The 21,287-nt window shown below is 40.6% G+C and overlaps 1 long non-coding RNA gene across 1 annotated transcript; it reads right to left on the bottom strand.

Moving 5' to 3' along the window:
• Nucleotides 1–760: 760 nt before the first annotated feature.
• LOC144583129 (uncharacterized) lies at nucleotides 761–17,816 on the bottom strand. Its single transcript, XR_013536741.1, has 2 exons — nucleotides 16,321–17,816; nucleotides 761–10,710 (listed from the first exon to the last, which is right to left on the bottom strand). It is a non-coding gene; the product is annotated as an uncharacterized LOC144583129 (long non-coding RNA).
• Nucleotides 17,817–21,287: the final 3,471 nt, after the last annotated feature.

Raw genomic sequence — 21,287 nt, 5'->3', positions numbered from 1 at the left:
TTCCAGAGGTGAGGAGCCACCACCGAGAAGGCCCGATTTCTTGTTTTTTCCTTCTGGGCCTCCCTCAGCGTCAGGCTCCTCAGCCTCACCTCCTGACTCGCACGAGTGTCATGGATAAAACTTGGTGGGAGTGGGCGTTCCGCCAAATATCGAGGCCCTAAACCGTTTAGGGCTTTGTACATAAGCATTGGAACTTTAAAGTCAGCATGGAAATGAATGGGCAGCCAGTGCAGTGCGGCCAGAATAGGAGAAATATGATGGAATTTTCTCACTCCAATAAGGAGTCTGGCCACCGCATAATTAACCCCTCAGATTCCAGATCTTCTTCGGCAGAACTCATGACAAATTTTACCCTGCCTTTCTCATTAAGAGGAATCTGAGGCAGCCTAAATCATTAAAAGTAGTGATAGGCATGAACCCCCATTTAGGGGGTTCATGCCAGTGTGATGAACAGCCAAACAGGTATTCCGCAGTTTTGTGTCCCGCTCCCTCTGGTGGGCACCTTCTCAGATGCAGTGCCCAGAGGAGGTGAGGCAGGAAAGCCGGGCCACCCCTTCTGAGTGGGTGCCTCCTGGAGGGTGTCGGGCGCCAAACCGCAGAACACGTGTTTCACTGTCTGCCAAATCAGCACAAACCACTTGTCTCTAATTAAAAGACACTCACTCTACAATCCATTTAAAATCCTTACTCAGGCAGCTAGTCACTGAGGGAAAGCCTGCCTGAACAGAGAAGTCTTTATCTGCTTGCAGGAGGATTGCAAACATGGGGCCAGCCTGACCCTCCTGTGTTTCAGTCTGGAGCAGCAACAGAGAAGGTCCCTTCCTGTGTCCTCATCAAATGCAGCTGTGAAGGTGGTGGTTCCGAGAGAAAGGCCTCTCCTGATGATCTTAATACCTGGACATGTTCATAAAGTAAGACACAGACTTTGAGATAGCCTGGACTCAAGCAATTTAAGACTTTATAGGTTAGAAACAGCTTCTTGAATTGGAAATGGGTTGGCATCTAGTGGAGCTGCTGTTACATAGGGTCTATATGATACCTGTGACCAGCCTCAGTTAGCAATCTGGCAGCCATGTTTTGGACACCACATTTTTAAATTCCCAACCCCAGATCCCACAGTCAGATACCCAAACAAACTGGATATACACTATAAAGTTCAAAGAGGTGAATTGTCAGAGGTGTTTGAAATTGTCTGAGATACAGAATGTTGAAGAAGTTATTAAGAAGAGACGAGGAAAGTCCAAATTAGTATTTTAGCAAATATATGTAATTTGCTGAGAAAGTCCTAATTATTGCCACTAAAGGGAACTTTAATTTGAGTTGCGGAAATTTTTTATTTGGTTCACATATCGTAAGAGGTGACCAAATTCTTACTTTCTGATTAAATCCGATTTGCACAGTACATGCACCAATAACCAAACTACAGCTTGGTATTTTTATATATGTACTCAGCTAAAAACAAAACAAAAATCACTAATGACTGTAATTTCACTTTATAGGAGAGCATAAAATGTTAATCGGTACATGCTGTGGTAATCACTGTAAAAAGACTGCAGATGTTTGTTTATGAGAATTAAAGCACCTCTGAAAAACTGCAATATAATCATCCTTTTGCCATTGGCATAGAAAGAATGCGGCATAGTGGATTTCTTGGAAATTCAAGGACTTTGCTCTTAGGGCAGGCTATTGACTGAAATCCTAAGAGCTAAATAACTCTCTTCCCAAAATGTATTTGCTTTAAGATGCCCTACCCCATGATTCAGCACTGCATCAAGTGAAAAACTGATACTTGAGCACCATTTTTTAAAATGCAGCTTTAAGGTTTCAAAACCTAGGATGTAGCATGCTGGTCAGCAATATAATGCACACATGAGGCAGATAAACCACAAGACTTATCTGTAAAGGTGAAAAATACTCTTGTCAACAACCTGAAACCAAAACCTGATGACATCTTGGACAAATGAGAAATTGTGCCCAAAATGTGAACCAACTGATTTAATACAGAAATCTGGTCTTTGGAGGTCAGGGAAAAAACATACTCAGAATTCCTCTGTTGGGTTTCGTACACGATCTTTCCTGCACAAAATTTCAGACAGCAAGAATATGGAGATTAGTATATGCTTTCCTACAGGAACTCAGTAAAAACTGGAGCCAAGTATTTTTCAGTAATAATGCAACATCTTTTTATTTGGCTTAGTCTTGGAAATTGATTTTCCTTCTGGGACACAGCCTGAAATAGACTCTAATCTTACAAACACATATGATAGCGAGTCCTATTGAAGCTGATAGGATTTACTTCTGAGTAGAAATACATAGGATTGCTCTATATTATATGCAATTGAGCATATGCATATTTTTAAAAACCTTAAGATAACTATAAACACTTCCTTCCATTTATTTCCTGAGATTATGGGAAAGAATGTCCAAGGTAGCTCTGGCAATTCTTATTTTACTAATTAAGCATTATTTTACTAAACTGCTTTTAGATGGGCTGTGGTCAATACACAATTTCTACAATCACCCAACAAAGAGGCCAGGTAAAATGAACGGTGAATGGTGGATTTCCCTACCACTAAAATTTTCAGTGCATCTCTGGTTCCAGTAATTAGTGTCTATCTGTCATCTGAAAAACCATCGCCTTCCCCTGAAGGATTTAGATGAAAGGTAACCAAAGTTTATGAGATTTCTAGCAAACACATTCTTTCCAGCCTCTGCGATGTGTGACTCATTTCTGTCCAAAATTCCTGTCCATGGAAGTGCAGTTATGGTTCAAGAAGCTTCCGGCATGTTCATGCCTCACGTTCTTCTCTCTATTTCTGGACCTTTATTTTCATCTGAAAAGTGATGAAACAAAGCACACTCCGGTGACTATAACCTTTGAGGCAGTCTTTACCTGGCGATAGCATTTGGTTCCATACACTTATTTATTTTATCAACTTGTGTACCATCGGATTATTGCTGGCAACTACTCTGGGTGATTTACATACAAAATAAAATAAACATGAAAATATATAAAATAATATACTAAGAAATCACTCATCACATAAAAACAAACAAACAAAGAATAAGCTAATAATAATAATAATAAAAACCAGAACAAAACAATGGCAGATGGGGAACCTCAAGATAGCCAATCCATGACACATTAAGAAAGGATGTTCTCAATGGCTGTGGTGAAGAGCCTTGCTTTGCATATATTCCTGTAGGCTCTGAGGGAGGACGCCAGATGCAACTTCATCGGGAGCCCACTCCATAGGGATGGGGCCACAACTAAGAAGGCCTGGTTTCTAGTAGATGTCTTCCTAGCCTCCCTTGATGTGGCAACCCACAGGAGTATAGCCTTAGAGGGTCAAGTGGCATGAGTTGAAGTTTTAGGGAAAGATGCTCCAACAAGTAGCCAAGTTCCAAACTGTGATATAGGTTAGGAGAAAGAGATTATGGTCAGTAGGCTTGATCAGTCTCGGCAACCCCTCTAGCATATCTTGGATCTCCAAATGAGGAAGACAATGTACTTCCTTAGAAATCCTGTCACAGCTGCCTGCCTCCCTTCCTGCTCCCTCCCTCCCTTCAGCCAGCCAGCCCAACTAGTGGTGAAACCACTACTCTTGGCAGCTAACAAATCAAGATCAAAATAATGTAACATAATAATAATAGTTGCCTGCTGGAACTGGTCATTGAGTGAGCCCAAAGATAATGGCCTGGCTTCCCATCTCTTTCTGCTGTTTGTGATGGAATGGCTGCTACGGATGTTCATGTGACAGCTCATAACTAAGCAGGGGAAGGTTGGGAAAAAAAAGGCCAGTAGTAGGTGGGTATATGTTTCTGTCAGCCACATCTAGATACCAGAAATGCAACATGCCATGTACGTTAACCTATAAGCTGCTTTATCTCAGAAATGAGAAAGAAAGGTGGAACACTAATATCTTATATGAATATAAAAGAAAAGCATTAGCAGACGAGTTCTGAAAAATAAAGTTGGAATCTGTATATTGCTTAGGCTCAATAAATGTGTAAAACAGATAAATGAGCACTTAGGTAATGGATGTCCTAATCAGTTAAGTAATCAAGAAAATCCTCTTTATACACTATGGAGATAAATGAACAGCCACAGTGAAATAACCAGAAATCAAAAGTTGGATAAAAGCAAGAACAGTGATTTAAGGAAATCAGCTCCCCTTTACAATTAATTTGCAACCAGTTTTTCATCATAAGAAGCATTCAAGCTCTGCTAAAGGATGTCAATAATTTATCACCACCAGTTAATTTGAGGGCAAGGGAGAGATGTTAAGAATAAGCTTTTATACCCAACTTTCTAGCCACTTATTAATCACTGTCTGTTAGCTATAAAGCTTAAATTAAATTAGCTTGCATTTCATCCTAACCTCTGGATTCCACCTTGAGAGAAGTAGGAAACATGCACTATGTGAATACAATTGCAGTAAATGTACACCTGTTTAATTTACATCAGTGCTTATGCTCCAGTTGCTAGTCATGGCTAGAGTACTCCATTGAATCCGCTGCCCGATGGAAAGTCAACACTTGCATACATCCAATTGATTCAGTGGGTCTTCTGTATTTGGGATTACCTGTTGGACCAAAGCTTATTCATTTGTTTGAAACACTGTCCTTCAAATAAGAGTCTGCAGTAGATCAGGGATGGGCAAAAACAGTCCTAGAAATGCTCTTGAGTTGCAGTTCCCACATTCCCCAGTATTGACTATGTTGGCTGGGGCCAACAAGAATTGTAGTCCAACAACTCCTGGAGAGCAATGCTTTCTCCACCTCCTGCTGTAGCTCATAAAACATGATGAAGCAACAGTAATTAACAAAACAAACACTCATGATAATAAAGGGCAGCATTCAGAACAGTTGGCTATGCACATAACATTGTGTTTTGCTTAGAAGAAGAAAATATTGTGCCTTCTTGATAACCTACATCAACTTCCCATAGTTAGTTCACGTGCTGCAGAGCAGAAGGATGAGAATTAATTTTTCACTATTCTGTGCTGTCCAAATTCATTAGTGCTATGCAGGCGTTGCATCACGGCCTCTCCCAATTTGAAGAGACCCTTGTCCAGCAGGCCGAGACAAAGAGGCAGTTACAAAAGCAGCAAAATCAGGGAGCTGGGCAGATTGGATTTGTCTTCAGTGTGGAAGGGATTGCCACTCTCGAATCGGCCTCCTCAGCCACACTAGACGCTGTTCCATGTCCTCCATACAGAGCACGTTACCATAGTCTTTCGAGACTGAAGGATGCCTAACTAACTAGCATGGATAGAACCACGTTGTATTTGTCTGTTTTATATGTGTTAAAGATGAGGAGCCTTTCAGAAAAAAAGAGATTCAGCACTAATTGTGGTTATCTACACTAATCATGGTTTAAAGCAGACATGGGAATTCAAACCTAGGCTTTAAATAGTTAAGCACTCAAAGACCTGGATGAACCTGCCAGTTTCAATTTCTCCTACATGGAGATGCTACTTTCTCCTACATGTTACTTTAACATCCTTTCCCTTATGAAGAAGAACAATAATTTTGTAAATCTGGGGAGATTCTAATCCAAATGAGTTGATATACACTTTCCAACCATCACTATGTTGTATCCAGCTACTGAATGTGCAAACACAAATTGCTTATTCTTGGAGCTCTGTCCAGGGTGCTGAACAACTCTTTCTGAATGGTCATTCTTTCTGCTTCTACTTTTGGACCTTTGTATGAACACATATTCCTTGGCTCTCACTTCTGTGTATGGATTTTAGATCATTGCCCCCTAGCCTTTTCAAATCCATCAGTTTTAAGGATCCAAAGGGCAGGCAAAAGCGCTGAGTCTGAATATCAGTCTCACTGAAAGTTTCATTTAGTGAGCTGTATATGAGTAGTTAAAATAATGAGTCAAGATGTACATGTATGAAGGTAGTTATGCTACTTAAACAAAGCAAAGTCTTCTGAAAAGCATGACACATGATGCATATTTTCAGTTGAAATGCAGTACATCTATTAAAATAATTTCCATTTTATTTTTCTTCCACCTCTTGCTACTTCCTCCAACCCAGAATTTCAAGCCAGGTGCTAGAAATTTTATGAGCAAAGAGAAATTGATAAAAAATCTAGACAGCTGTCTGAGCGTTGCATGGAAACGTTCCCTTTCAAATATTTCAGGAGACCATTTTTAGTAGTTTGAATATATTAAAAGCAAAGCTACATACTTAGATCTTGGAATTATATATTTGCCTCATTCCCCACAAATTAATGCCATCAAAATTTAAAACCAGTTTTTAGAACCACATTTTTAAAGATTTAACCAAGTTGGCACCTATACAGTGCTCTATAACTTTTCAAAGGCATTTCTCTTAGTTTCCATCTCAGCAATTGTATAGAGTAGACAGGGATGTATGTGGGTTAAGACCACTGATAGTGGCCATTCTATAGAGCAGGGGTTCCCAAGCTTGAGTGCCCAAATGTTCTTGGACTACACTTCCCAGAAATCCTGGTCAGCACAGCTTGTGGTGAAGCCTTCTGGGAGTCTTAGTCCAACAGCATCTTGGGACCTGAGGTTAGGAACCACTGATATTAAGGGGCTTCTCGGCATAACCAGTAATGAAGAATCACATTAGTTACAATTCTTTCCAATATTTGAATGTTACATTCTGCTATATATTTCTTTACATGAAGTCTATACCAAGGCTGGCAGAATCAATTCTTAGGGAACAGAAGTCTCATATTTCCACAGCCAGCATGGCTACTAGCTATGTTATCTAAGGGCTGTAGTCCAACAACAACAACAAAACCAACATTTCCTTACATCAGCAACTCCCATTCTCTTCTTTGATTTTTCTAGCTTACATCTTAAACATCGACATATGCATGTACAGTGGTGCCTTGCTTTACGATTGCCCCACATTACGATGAGTCCACTTAACGACAATCTTTTTGTGATCGCAATTGTGATTGCAAAATAATGGTCTGAATGGGGTAATTTCACTTTGTGATGATCGGTCCCTGCTTCGGGAACCGATTCTTTGCAAAACAACGTTTTTTGAACAGCTGATTAGTGGTTTCAAAATGGCCACCGGATGATTAAAATGGTTTCCCATTGTGTTTAGGGATGGATTCCTCACTATACAGGCACCGAAAAAGGCCGCCGTATGGAGGATCTTCACTGGATGGTGAGTTTTTACCCCATTGGAACGCATTGAATGGGTTTCAATGTGTTTCAATGGTGTTTTTTTTTTTGCTTTACGATGTTGTCGCTTAATGGTGATTTTCCTGGAACGGATTGTCGTCGTTAAGCGAGGCACCACTGTACAGTCTTCAGTTCTAAGCACAGTACTTTCTAAATTTGGTGCCCAATATGTTCCTAGACTACATGACCCAGAATACCTGTCCAGGACAGTTAATAGATGTGGTCTGCTGGGAACTGGAGTCCAAGAACACTTGAGTTCCCAGGTTTGGGATCTATTGCTTTAGTTCAGGGGTTCCCAACCTTGGGTCCCCAGATGTCCTTGAACTAAAACTCCCAGAGGCCTTCACCACTGACTATGCTGGCCAGGATTTCTGAGAGTTGTAGTCTAAAAACATCTGGGGATCCAAGGTTGGGGACCACTGTTCTAGCTGATTTCAGTAACACCAATGCATTTGAGTGCTTGTCTGCTCCTTTATACCTAAATCAGTATAATTGTAATGCAAAGATGTTAAACCTGTACTCTCTGCTCCCCACAAAGATTCTAGTATTCCCTCACAAAGACATTGACCTTGTAAGACATAGTCTCTAAGGACTTATCATCACATAAGACAAGGACAAACAATATGTTTACGCAGCTTCTTTAAAAATCCACAGTGTTCTGTTAAATCTGAAATTTCTCAAAATGTTCTCTTTCAGCTGAACACATTTCTTCCTCAATATAACAGTTCCCTTGGGCAGGTTAATCTGATTTTCACTTGTTCTGTCTCTGGTAATGAGCAGGTATGTCCACCTTATTCTCAGCAATCTTTAACACCTGAAAGCAGCTCTAAAAGCTTACCTAAATTGTTTTGTTACCAAGCTGAAGATACAGAATGTTTTTTAAATTTTCCCCCTCTTATGAAGGATTCATTTCTCATCTGTAAGAAGCATTTCCCTCTCATTCTGTAAAGCAGGAACGCCTTTTATCACTTGAAAAACTTTGGAGCACATGGGCTTATCCCTTATTTTAGCCGGTAAATCTTGGCCACAGTTTTGGGTTAGTTACCATTTTGGATTACAAAACCTACTATACTGACTAGAGGATTCTGGGAGCATTTATCCAAAAAAAAAAAAAGTACCTTTCTTGAGCTTTCATCTTGGGAGGGCTGTAATGCTGTGATATGTCATATATTTTAAAGTCTGTGGAAACACGTTAAAGAAAAAGAGCAAGCCTACGTCCCTCTTATCTTGAAGCAGGGCTGAGAACAAAAACTCACCCGAAACTCTGGGAAATTGCTGCCAGTCTCTTCAAAGAATACAAAGCTAGATGGACCAATGGTTTGTCTCATTAGCTTATTCCAGTGGCTATGGTTCTTGTCCGTTGATTCCTACCTTTCATGCTGATTCTGTCTCCATTATTTTTACCCTTTGTTCATACTACAATGTATTTTCCAGGAAGAAGAGGTGAATCATGAAAGCCAGGTAATCTCTGTGTGCAGATTTTCCAAGTACAAATCCATATCTCCAGGCTTTTTTTTTGCACAGTCTGGTTCCTCCACAGTACTGAATGACGTCCAGAAAGGTTAGTTTGACCTAAGCTCTGCATCAAGGATGAGGTTGGTCAGATGTTGAACCATCAACAGTTGCCTGCATGGCCAGAGGGGATGGGTCATGGGCGCAGCAGTGCCTCATTTGGAAGGGACGGAGGTCCCTCCCTCCCTAAAAACAGAACAATAAATTAAAAGCAGCACAGAGAAAAATATAGCAAGGGTAAGCCACAGGAATATCTACATATATGTGAAATTGATCAATTACAGGATTTAAAAATTGATATTAAAATGGAAATAAGGACCTTCGCAATATATATGAGATTTTCTTTTTCCTAAAAGGGTCTTTGTCTACTAAATTGACCATTGAGTGGGTGCCATTGAGAAGGTCCACTCATGAGCTGTTATGCATGTTATTCAACTTGTTGCAGACACTAAGTAGTTCTCATCCTGGCCAGAACTGTGTCCTCACCTATTCATTTTGGATGGGCAATGGAAAGCTCTATACTTGTGAGTGGGGAAAACAGTGATCCCTGGTAAGAAAATATGGGTAATAAAATGCATACCTATTTTCATCTGTGAAGGGCCTGAAAACACCCATGAAATGTAGCATTTTCTTCTCTTGATATTGTTCCTGTAATTCCAGCTCTGTTTATAAGAGCAAACAAAGCTCTGTGCATAAGAAGTGCCCTTACTATTGTTTGTGATACTGAAAACAGACACTGGAAATAATATACAACTCCTATGAATCTGCCAGAAGTTGTGATTTTCAAATAATAGAATGGGTGTCAAACAGAAGTGTTCTCAGGGCTTAAATTGTACAAGGCTATATGTTGGTTGAACATTAGAAGGAGCTTCTGAATGCTAAGATTTATAAAAAGTCTTATGATTCCTTGAAGACTAGCTTGTTTTGTTTAGGGCAAGCTTTCATGGACCACATGATCCTGATGAAGTGGGCTAGAGTCGACAAAAGCTGATGCCAAATAAAACATGTAAATTTTAAAGTGTGTCCAGAGTTTTTTTTTTTTTTTTTGCAATATTTCCTGCATAGAAGAACATGATTACCACCTTATTTATTTTATTTATTTTTCTGGATTTTACTCTGGCTTTTACAATGAATCTACTCTGGGTGGCTTACATTCTGAATCTAAAACAAAATTTAAAACACACAGTATCAAACAACATAGAGATAAGCAGAGTCCAAGATGGGAAGACATAGGGAATTAAGAAATGGAAGGGGAGAAGGCCTGCCTGAAGAACCAAGTCTTCAGCTTGTTCTTAAAAACTCCCAGCATGGGTGCCAGACAAATCTCAAGGGGCAAAATGTTCCAGAGGTGAGGGGCCACCGCTGAGAAGGCCTGGTTTCTAGTTCTCTTCTTCTGGGCTTCTCTCAGGGTCAAGCCCCTCAGCCACCCAGCCTGGCTAAATTGAGTGATACAAGTAGATCTAGGTGGGAGAAGGCACTCTGTCAGGTATTGAGGTCCTAAACCGTTTAGGGTTTATATGTAAGCATTAACACCTTGAAGTCAATGCAGAAACTAATGGGGAACCAGTGTAAGAGTGGGGGAAATGTGATGGTATTTTTTCACCCCAGTTAATAATCCTGCGACTGTGTTCTGAACCATTTGTATTTTCTGCATCAGTCTCAAGGGCAGCTCCACACAGAGCGCATTACAGTAGTCTAATCTTGAAAGTGGTGAGCGCCCCAGCAGGAGTGCAACTGGGCAATCTGCCGAAAATGTAGATGGGCGTTGTGGACCAGAGACGCTACCAGTGACTCCATGGTAAGTGCTGGACCAAGATGGACCCCCAGACTGTGGATCACACTCTTTGTGGTGAGAGTTGGCCCCCCAAAAGAGAGGGAGCTTCCCAAACCACTAACAGGAGGGGCACCCACCCTCAAGACCTCTGTCTTGTCTGGGTTCAACCTCAGTCCATTCTCCTACATCCATTGCAGTACAGCCCCCAGGCAGTGCTCAAGGGATGCAACAACATCCAGTGCTGTTGGAAAAAAAGAGACGTAGAGCTGAGTGTCATCAGCGTACCTTGTTTATAAGTAGTAACTTTTGCAATAGTACTAATACCCACAACATCTATGGGGAACGTGTGCATGACAGATATGATAGGACTGCAGCCTCCTCATTGACTATGCTGGCTAAAACTGATGGGAGTTGCAGTCCAACCATTTCTGGAGGAACACTTCTTCCTCATCTCTGATCTACAAAGAGGTTGTGAAGTGAAGGTCTTCAAGCAGAGACTGGCCTTCTATCCTTCAAGGAAAGTCTACCTCTGGATTTCTGATGTCAAAAAAGTTGGGCTAAATGGCTTAAATTTCCCCCTCTAACTCTGTCATTCTACAATTTGGGTCATGGTGAGTACAGTGTGGCCTGTAGGTCTCAAATAATTCCACTCTGTTTTTATGGGCCCAGGGCCCTCCTCAACTCGCCATGAACAATTTTTTTTTTTGCATGAGGGGGCTAATTGCCACATCTGGAAGCTTCCAGAAGTCGAAGTTCTCCTTGAAAACAGAGCATGGGGCCTAAAATATGTTGTTTTGCCCCAAACAACATTTTTACAAAACCAGAAGTGGATTTCTGATTAACTCTGCTTCTAGTATTGGGGAATAGTATTCCCTGTAGTAGGTCCAAGGGAGGTAAAGTTGAGTTGGACTCTTTAAAGTTGCCTACCCTGATCTGGGTGGCTTCAGCTTGCCCACAAACGAAGACTTATTAGGCAGGTGACTTGATCACTTGGGAAAGAGTTAACTTGCAAAAGCTGCTTCTGAGCAGTTGCTTGGTAACAGAAATCTGCACACAGGCCCATCTGAAAGCCAGTGACAGTTACCCTGGTTGTGATCTATTGCTTATAACCTCATAGGCATAGTCCCAGAGGGCTTAAGTTAGATTTAACTCATTTGGAAGCTCTTTAGGGTGTTTTTATTTCATTGAAAAATTATTATTTTTCTAGGTAAAATGATGTCTTCACCGATTTGCTGGAATAAAAAAGTAGCCCTTTTCAATTGCTCTCTGACATTTTCACAAGGAGAGACTTGACTTGCATGTGCATTACATATTGTTCTTAAGAATAAATATGTATATGATGAGTTTAGTTTGAGCAAGCTGTTACAGTGGTGCCTCGACTTACAAATGTGCCGACAAACGACCATTTCGAGTTACGACCAGCTCTGGCCGCAAAATTTTACTTTGACTTGCGGCCAGAGCTTCCAGTTATGAACAGGAAACGGCAGGGAATTCAAATTGTTGGTAGGTGAAGAGGCTGCTTCTTTGTAGCTCTTTCACCCCAAGAGTGAGTGCGATCAGAGGAGGCTTTGGACTGCCTAGTAAGGTAAGGTGATGCTTTCTGCTTTTTAAAAACTTTTCTGGGTGGGTTTTGCAGCGTGGTTTTGGGCTGGATGGTGGGATTATGTTTCTATGCTATGATGGGTCTTGCAGAGTTTGTTTGTTTTTTGGGTTTTCTCCCCATTTCCAAGGGGTCTTGGGGGTATTTGTTTGCTTTTTGTTCCCCCCATTTCCGATGGGTCTTGTGGGGTTTGCTTTTTACTTTCTTTTTTCCCCATTTCTGAAGGGTCTTGCACGGTTTATTTGCTTTCAGCTTTGCTTTTTTTACATTTCCAATGGGTTTTGCATGGTTTGTTTGCTTTCTTGCTTTTTTTTTTTTTGCATTTCCGAAGGGTCTTGCACGGTTTGTTTGCTTTTCTTCCCCCTCCCTTCGGCCAGAACGGATTAATCACATTTCTGATGGGTCTTGCAGTGTTGTTTTTTACTTTGGGTTTTTTTTTTTTGGTGATTTTTTTCTTCCACCGGAATGGATTAATTGCATTTCTATGGGAAATGGTGCTTCAACTTATGACCATTTCAAGTTATGACCGGGGTTCCTGAACTAATTAAGTTTGTAAGTTGAGGCACCACTGTATTGGCATTCTTCCATTTTCATTCCTTTGTACAGAGAACTCAACGGTCCCACAACAACCCATAAAGAAATGAAATAGGGCCATCCAGAGACAAGGAGGAAGTTCTAAATGTTTGTCGGGATTCTCGGCTACTTTGAAAATTAGTACTTTGTAAATGTAAGAGAGAGTGAGGGAGAGAAAGAAGTGAGAAACGTACCAAAACAAAAACCTCAGTAAGGGCTGCTTATTGAGTTTCTATTAGGAATAGATTACTGGAAACATTTAAGAACCCAAAGGAAATGGAAGCCACCCTCCTTTGAATTTTTCATTCTTTACTGCCCTGTTTGCAATACAAAATTTTGGAAATATTCCATGGACATCAAAGAGATGTTTCACCTCATCTGTTTGCACGACATATTTTAGACTACTGTGGTTCCATTAGATGTAAAAAAATATCAAGGAGCTCACTGCATGGTTGGCTCTGCCTGCTGTTACCTTCAGCTTCAGCTTCTATTAGTTAGCCCAATGGTTCTGAAACTGGGGTCTCCAGATGTTCTTGGACTGCAATTCCCAGCAGCCTTCACCGCTTGCTGGCCAGGATTCCTGGAAGTTGCAGTCCAAGAATATCTGGGGACCAAGTTTGACAAGCACCGAGTTAGCCTGCCCTCCCAGCTGTGATGAACATAAGAGGTCAATGGGGCCATGATTGACTTATGCAGTAGGTTAGCTTTTGGAAAGGAGTGGTCTAAAGTCACTCAGAGATTTCACAGCTGATCAGGAGGAGCGTCAACTCAAGCCTGTCCAATATTTGTGGGTCAACTCAGCTGCCTGCACTGTGGAAGCTACAGCGATGCAGCTGCACTTCACAATTTGCCACTAAATTACTGATTCTGCAGTACAGTGGCTCATCAGAATTTGTGTATTGCTACTGTAGTGTATTGCTTCTCCCACCAACCTAACGATTCAAAAGCATGCAAATGCGAGTAGATAAATAGGGACCACCTCAGTGGGAAGGTAACAGCGTTCTGTGTCTAAGTCGCACTGGCCATGTGACCACGGAAGATTGTCTTCGGAGAAGCGCTGGCTCTATGGCTTGGAAATGGGGATGAGCACCACCCCCTAGAGTCGAACATGACTGGACAAAAATTGTCAAGGGGAAGGTTTACCTTTATCTTACTGCAGAAAAATTTGACTTGATAACTTCATCTGTGGTTGTTTTTCCCTAGGTTCAGTGGTGCCTCGCTTAACAGCGATAATCCGTTCCAGGAAAATTGCCGTTAAGTGAAAACATTGTAAAGCGAAAATAAAAAGCCCATTGAAATGCATTGAAAACCTTTCAATGCGTTCCAATAGGCTTAAAACTCACAGTCCAGTGAAGATCCTCCATATAGCGGCCATTTTTGCTGCCTGTATAGCGAGGAATCGGTCCCTAGACACAGTGGGGAGCCATTTTATTTACCCGGTGGTCATTTTGAAACAGCTGATCAGCTGTTTAAAAAACATCATTTTGCGAAGAATCGGTTCCCGAAGCAAAGCGAAATTCCCCCATTTAGACCATTGTTTTGCGATCGCAATTGTTGTAAAGATCATTGTAAAGCGGGTTCGTCGTAATGCAGGGCAATCGTAAAGCGAGGCACCACTGTATATAAATACACTGTATATACCAATGTGTAGCCTTTATAATTAAAATTGTAAACCGCCCGGAGAGTGCTTGTAGCGCTATGGGGCGGTATATAAATCCAATAAATAAATAAATAAATAAATAAATAAATAAATAAATATTACAGTCCCAGTGTGGTGTAGTGGATGGAGTGATAGACGAGGACTCTGGAGAAGAGAGTTCACTTGGCCGTAGAAACTCACTAGGGGAGTGGAACTGGTAAAACCATTCCTTAAACATCTCACTTACCCTTGAAAGCCCTATTATGGTTGGTATAAGTTGGTTCTGACTTGATGGCATAGAACAACAACAACATATAAAATATTATTGTAGATACAGATTAGGAAAGAGATGATGTTTTCCTGGTGACTTGCCAGCTGTATTCTTTTCTGTGTGGGTAAGCTTAGTAAGTGCATCCTTAATCAATAGCCTCATTATTAAATACAATGAATTTTTGAATTCATACATGTTAAATTAACAAAAAATAAAGAAAGATGAGCACTCCAACCCTTTTTTTCTCTAAATATCTATTTGCCTGGCTTTTTGTGCTTTTCTCTGTACGTAACACAAAAGGAAAATAAAACAAAATATGTAAGCAGCGTGTCCTTCAGAATTAGACATAGGGACTAAAAAAGGGCAAATTATAGTAACAGCTAATGGAAATAATAGTACTCAAATGTTTTTTAAAAAACACACATCCATGCTTAGTGCTTTGTAACTCTCAAATGAAAGTGATGATGGCACTATGGTGCCTTAATTAAATGGCAAAACAAAACCCTTTAATCATAATTGAACTCGACTAAAAAAATACCAGTAAGGAGGGGACTGGATGCAGTAGGAAAATACGCAAGAAAGGAAAAGGAAAATAAAGAATCTTGCTGTGGGTTAGGAGGATAATTACCAACAGCAATGGTATGTTTGAGTTATATTTACTTATTTTTGTCCAATGTGAATGCCCAGCTATTGCACTGGACCCCAAGGCTGTGCTCATTTCAACTGGCTGTCACTCAGTGAGGGATGTAAAACACACACAGTCTTCATTTGTTGTGTTTCTCTGAATGTCATCTATGTCTCTCTTCTAGCCTTTCTACAGGTCATTGTGTGAGACTTTGTTTTTTCTACCTACATGAAGATTTGTACACATTTTGTTTAAGATATATATTTATGTAGTAGGCACAATCCCTAAAGTATGCATTTTGGTACACATTGTCCCCATGGACGAGTGGCTATTTCTGCCTATTTTTCCATGGTATACATTTTTTGCAGGTTGTTTTTCTAAAATATTTGGACGACATAGTCCATATGAAATGTACTGTGAGCCTTATGAATGTGTGACTCTATGAGGCAAGGTGTGTTTTGTGCTTTGGTGGCAAATTTTGATGGTACAGCAGAGGTGAGCGCATGAATCAATGAATAATCCACTGGTGGCTATGATTCTACTTTAAATGAGGGAAGCCAACATTTAACAGCAGGAATGGGAGGGAGGTATGGTTGTTTCTGGACAAAAATGGGTAGGACAGGTAAATGTAACACACACACACACACCCGTGTTCAGTTACATGTTCCTCTACCACTTTACCACCCTGAACACATCTGATCTTGTCTGAATACAGATGAGCAAGTACAGATCTGGTAAGTTGGTACAGACCTGTTTAAGGGGATCTGGACAGAGATTTCTGGAGATCTCCAGGTAGAGATAGGAGAGAATCCTACCTGGAACCCAGAAGAACTGCTCCCAGTCACTGTTGGCCATATGGGACTGAATCACTCAATGGGCTTTCTCATTATAAGAATCATAGAATCATAGCACAGTGAAGTTGGAAGGGGCCTATAAAACCATCAAGTCTAACCACCTTCTCAATGCAGGAATACAGATCAAAGGATATCTGCCAGGTGGTTGTCTAAGTTTCTCTTGAATGCCTCCCATGTTGGAGCACTCATCACTTCTCCAGGTAATTGGCTCCACCGTCTTATTACTTTTTTTCCTGATATTCAATATTCAGTTGTTCCTGATATTTAACTGAAATCTGGCTTCCTGTACCTGAGCCCATTGTTGCATGTCCTGCACTCTGGGATGATTGAGAACAGATCCTGCCCTTCTCTCCTTGATTCCTGTCCTTGATTGGTGGCTGGTAGTAGGGGGAAGCTTCTTAAGTTGTGAGTTGTCCATATATCTGTAATAGATGATAGAGAGACACTAAATAGAATTTCTTCCCCTTAAGGCTATTGATGATTATAGATTGAGTGAAAGTTATTTTTGAAATGTGTTATTTCACTTTGTATTGTTGTTTCACTTGGTTTCACTGGCTTTTTAAAAGAAAATTGTAATAATGTCTCATACCATTTATTATATGCCAATTTTCTATCAGCGGTGGCCATCTTAGGTACCTTTGGCAAAGCAGAGAGGTGTCATATCAATTTTTAAGAAAGATTAATGAGCAGCACAGTTCTAGGCATCTTTGTTTACTTTATTTATTTTATTCCTCCTCTACCACCAGATGTAGGGCCTTTTTTGCTGTGGCTTCAATGCTTTGGAATCAGCTGCCAGCAGAATGGTGCCTGGCCCCTTCCCTCCCAACCTTTAAAAAGCTTTGAAAACATTGCTTTATAAAGAGGCCATTTTGGTGCTTGATCCGCTGTATACATTTACATGCCGCATGCCGCATCTTTTTTGGATATTTCTGCCTCTTGAAACTGTTATTTTTGTGGTTCATTTTTACTTACATGTATCATTTTAGTTGACTGTAAACCACCCAGAGTAGTGCATCTGCACTAATGGGGCGGTATACCAATTTAATAAAAAAACAAACAAACAAAATTATGTTCTTCTCAGCCGACTTTTGAGACCATGGTTTTCCCAGGGCGGCTTTTAAGCTCCACTGACTTTGGTTGGATCTACTTCTATTTGGGCATGCATGGGATTGTGCAATGATCTATCTGTTTCAAAACCAGCAAATGCTTGATTTGTCCAGGTTCCTAACAATGAACCAAACATTGGGGTTTATTTTGTTTTGATTTATAGAGTGAGGAGAAAGAGAGCCTGCCAAGAACACCACTGGTGCTGACCAACAGAGTGACTGCCTGCATCTCCAGTGTGTCTTGAATAGCTGACTCCTGTTCTCTGAGAAACATCAGACTGTCAGTTGGCATTTGTTGTGTGATAACAGCTTGAGTTCCTTATGCTGGACCAGCAGGTGCCAAGTTAGTTAACACTTGTTCAGTCAAGCAACACAAAACAAAACCTTCCCAGAGCTGGAGGCTTGCTTTCGCTTTCTCCAAACTCAAGAGTGAAAAACCTCAACAAATTACAAAATTGTATTTTTGCAGCAGCAATCTCCACTCTCCATTAGGATCTGAGAGGCAGCATCTGGAGCAGTCCTGGAATATTTGTAGAAATTACATTCTCAGACTCTTTGGAGTTTGACGGCTTCCTGTTTGCGATATATTTTGGGAGTGGAAGAAATGCTGCTCTTGTTTTTATTTGAGGGAAGAAGAAAAATCCTGTCATAGTGACATAAATATCAGATATGCCAAACACACACACACACACACACACACACACACACACACACACACACACACACACACACACACACACACACACACAGAGAGAGAGAGAGAGAGAGAGAATAATAATTGATTAAACATATCATTAATTTGCCAATAATAATGAGGCAAACTAATCACAGTTAAGTGCTAGTATTATAGCAAATTATCCATTAGTGTTTGAACTGACATTCTTGTGAAAGTGCTCTGTAGCGTTCACTCCTTGTTATGCAATATAAGTCATGTATTATTCATATCTATGCTAATGTGGTGGAGAGGTGGAGCCAAGAGAGAAGTTAAAAGACGGAGCCTGAGAGTCAAGAGTCAGTCAGGAGAGAGCGAGTTAGTCAGAGTCAGAGTCAGAAGAGATAGAATGGTTGTTGTGGGTTTTCGGGCTCTTTGGCCGTGTTCTGAAGGTCGTTCTTCCTAACGTTTTGCCAGTCTCTGTGGCCGACATCTTCAGAGATAGAGACTGAGTGATAGACTGGTTAAGATAAATAGATAGAGAAGATGGTAATTAATTATATGGCATGAAGAAAGTATGTATAGAGAGACCTGTGAATAATTTGCTTGTGTACAATGAACATCTGAAGAATATCTGTGATGATTATTAACTTTGCTATACTTCAATAAATAAGTTCTCTTTCCACTTACCAGACAAGTGTTTGGACAAACATATTTTATATTGTGGATAGAGGTAATCCACTGGTGGCAGTGAGGGAAACAAGGACTGGAACCTTCGTGAGGACACAAAAAGTAGGTGCTTCATAGAGGTGAATGTCAAATGCATGTTTCTCTACTGTGAACTGGCAAGAGTTTCATCCATTTGCAAACAGGGACTGAGCCATGGACTGTTGGCATGCAAAATGTGTGTTCTGCCACTGAACTACAGTCATCTTGCTAAAGAGCTACTTGTATGCAGAAGCAACCTTCTCTGTAACCATTCAAAGTTCCATCCAGCGACCAGGGTTTCACAGTGCCAACATTCTCGCCCTCACTTGTCACAGATTCATAGAATAATTGATTTGGAAGTGTCCTTTAAGGCCATTGAGTTCAACCCACTGCCTCAATGCATGAATCCAAATTAGGGATGGGCATGAAAGTTTGGTGGTTCACACTGGTTTGTTTATCATTTAAACAGATGTTTGGTGCCTCAAACCCTGTCTCCACTGGTGGCACCCAATCAGAATCGGTGTCATGGCTTCCCTGCCCTGCCTTCTCCTGGTGCTATCTCTGAGGGGATGCCCACTGGAGGAGGTGGGTCTTTAAAGTACTGAAAACCTGTTTGGTTACTAAACGAACTGGCACCAACTGCTGAACTGGTGGTTCATGGCCATCTCTAATCCAAATCAAAGCAGATGTGAGAGATGGTTGTCTAATTTCCCCTTGAATGCCTCCAGCACTGAAGTGCTCACTATCGCTTGAAGGAATTGGTCCCATTAGGATGTTTTTCCTGATATTCAACCAAAATCTGGCTTCTGTAACTTGATCCCATTATTACATGTCTTGAGCTCTGGAATGATCGAGAACAGAACCTGCCCTTCTCTCCTTGATTCTCCTCTGTATGACAGCCTTTCAAGTATTTGAAAAGTCCTATCATGTCTCTCCTCAGTCATCTTTTCTGGAGACTAATCATGCCCAGTTCTTTCAGCTTTTCATCACAGGCCTTGGTTTCCAGTCCCTTAATCGTCCTTGTTTCCCTCCTCTGGACTTGCTCCAGTTTGCACCTATTCCTGTTAAATGTCTTTCTGTTGTTTTTAGCTCAGTGCTCAGGCCTATCAAGATCTTTTTGAATTTTGTTTCCATCTTCCAGGGTATCAGCTATACTACACAATTTTGTGTTATCTGTAAATTTGATAAGAATTCCCTGATCCCTCTCATCCAAGCCATTATGAAAATGTTGAAAAGCATTGGGCCCAAGACTGAGCTATACAGTACCCCATTTATTACCTCCTCCTAGTTTGAGAAGGATCCATTAATCATCACCCTCTGAGTACAATTCTGTAACCAACTGTGTATCCACCTGACAGTTGTTCTATCCAGCCCACGTCTATTTAGCTTGCTAATCAGAATATCATGAGGCACCTTGTCAAAAGCTTTGCTGAAGTCAAGATATATTATGTCTACAGCATTCCCTCTGTCTATCAGGGAGGTAACCCGACTAAAAATGAGATTAGTATGGCAGGATTTGTTCTTGACAAATCTATGTTGGATTCTAGTGATTACTGCATTGCTTTCAAGGTGCTTGCAGAGTGACTACTTTATAGTCTGTTCCAGAATTTTCTCTGGGATTGATGTCAGGCTGATTGATCTGTAATTACCAGATTCCTCCTTGTTGTTCTTTTTGAATATAGGGACAACATTAGCCTTCCTCTGATCATCCAGCACTTCACTAATCTCCCATGATTTCCAAGATATAATAAACAGCGATGATGAGAGTTCTTCAGCCAATTCTTTCAATACTCTTGGATGCAATCCATCCAGCCCTGGAGATCTGAACACATTAAAATTAATAAGGTATTCCTTGATTATTTGTTTATCAATCTCAAGCTGCAATTCTGTCCCCTCCACTTGTACTTCACATTTCCCTGTAGGATCATAGTCTATTTGTTGGGGAAAGTAGACCTTTGGTCTAGATAGGTGGGATAGAAATAAAATAAAATAAAATAAATAAATAAATAAATAAATAAATAAATAAAAGACAGAGCTAAAGTAGGAATTGAGCATTTCTGCCTTTCATTTTAATGTTCAGAGCTCTGATCATCCTCTTAACAGGTGGCAGGATTCATTTTGCTACTTTCTCTTCCAACCAAACAGCACAATTTTATCTTCCTTCCTTCCTTTTTTTTTTTAAAAAGTTTATAATGGCACAGTTCTATATGGTCCAGATGTACTTGATATGTTACCCTTGAGATGACACACTAAATTATTAGGCACCTGTTTTTCACTAGCATAGCTTCACTGAATATAACATAATGTAGAAAAAAGTTATTAGAATACCACTTGACTCTGGAATCTGCACCAAATAAAACTGCAGTGAAAAACCTAGATGTGCAGCTTCTTATTCTTAAAGGCTGCAGGTGATGCTGGCTCAGGTGTGAGGACTAGGATGACTGGATGTCCTCTGCTACAATGTATAGACCTCTCTGTGAAGGGCTCTGGAACACAGCTGTCTTTTTGAAGTGTCTTCTGTTTGAAGTGCTGTCCAGCTGAAGTCTGATTTTACGATAAAACAACATATGGAGAAAGATCAAGGACCTTGAAGCTCTTCATCCCTCATGACACCTGGACAGCAGCCTCAGCAGACAACCAGATCATCTGGGACAGAATTTCTAATTTTTTTTTATTGATGCTTTTGAATTGTGGTGCTGGAGGAGACTCTTTAGAGTCCCCTGGACTGCAAGGAGAACAAACCTATGCATTTTGAAGGAAATCAACCCTGAGTGCTCACTGGAAGGGCAG

Source organism: Pogona vitticeps, chromosome 5 (genome assembly GCF_051106095.1).
Source record: "Pogona vitticeps strain Pit_001003342236 chromosome 5, PviZW2.1, whole genome shotgun sequence".
Classification (NCBI taxonomy): domain Eukaryota; kingdom Metazoa; phylum Chordata; class Lepidosauria; order Squamata; family Agamidae; genus Pogona; species Pogona vitticeps.
This window is presented reverse-complemented; position numbering and strand designations above follow the sequence as displayed.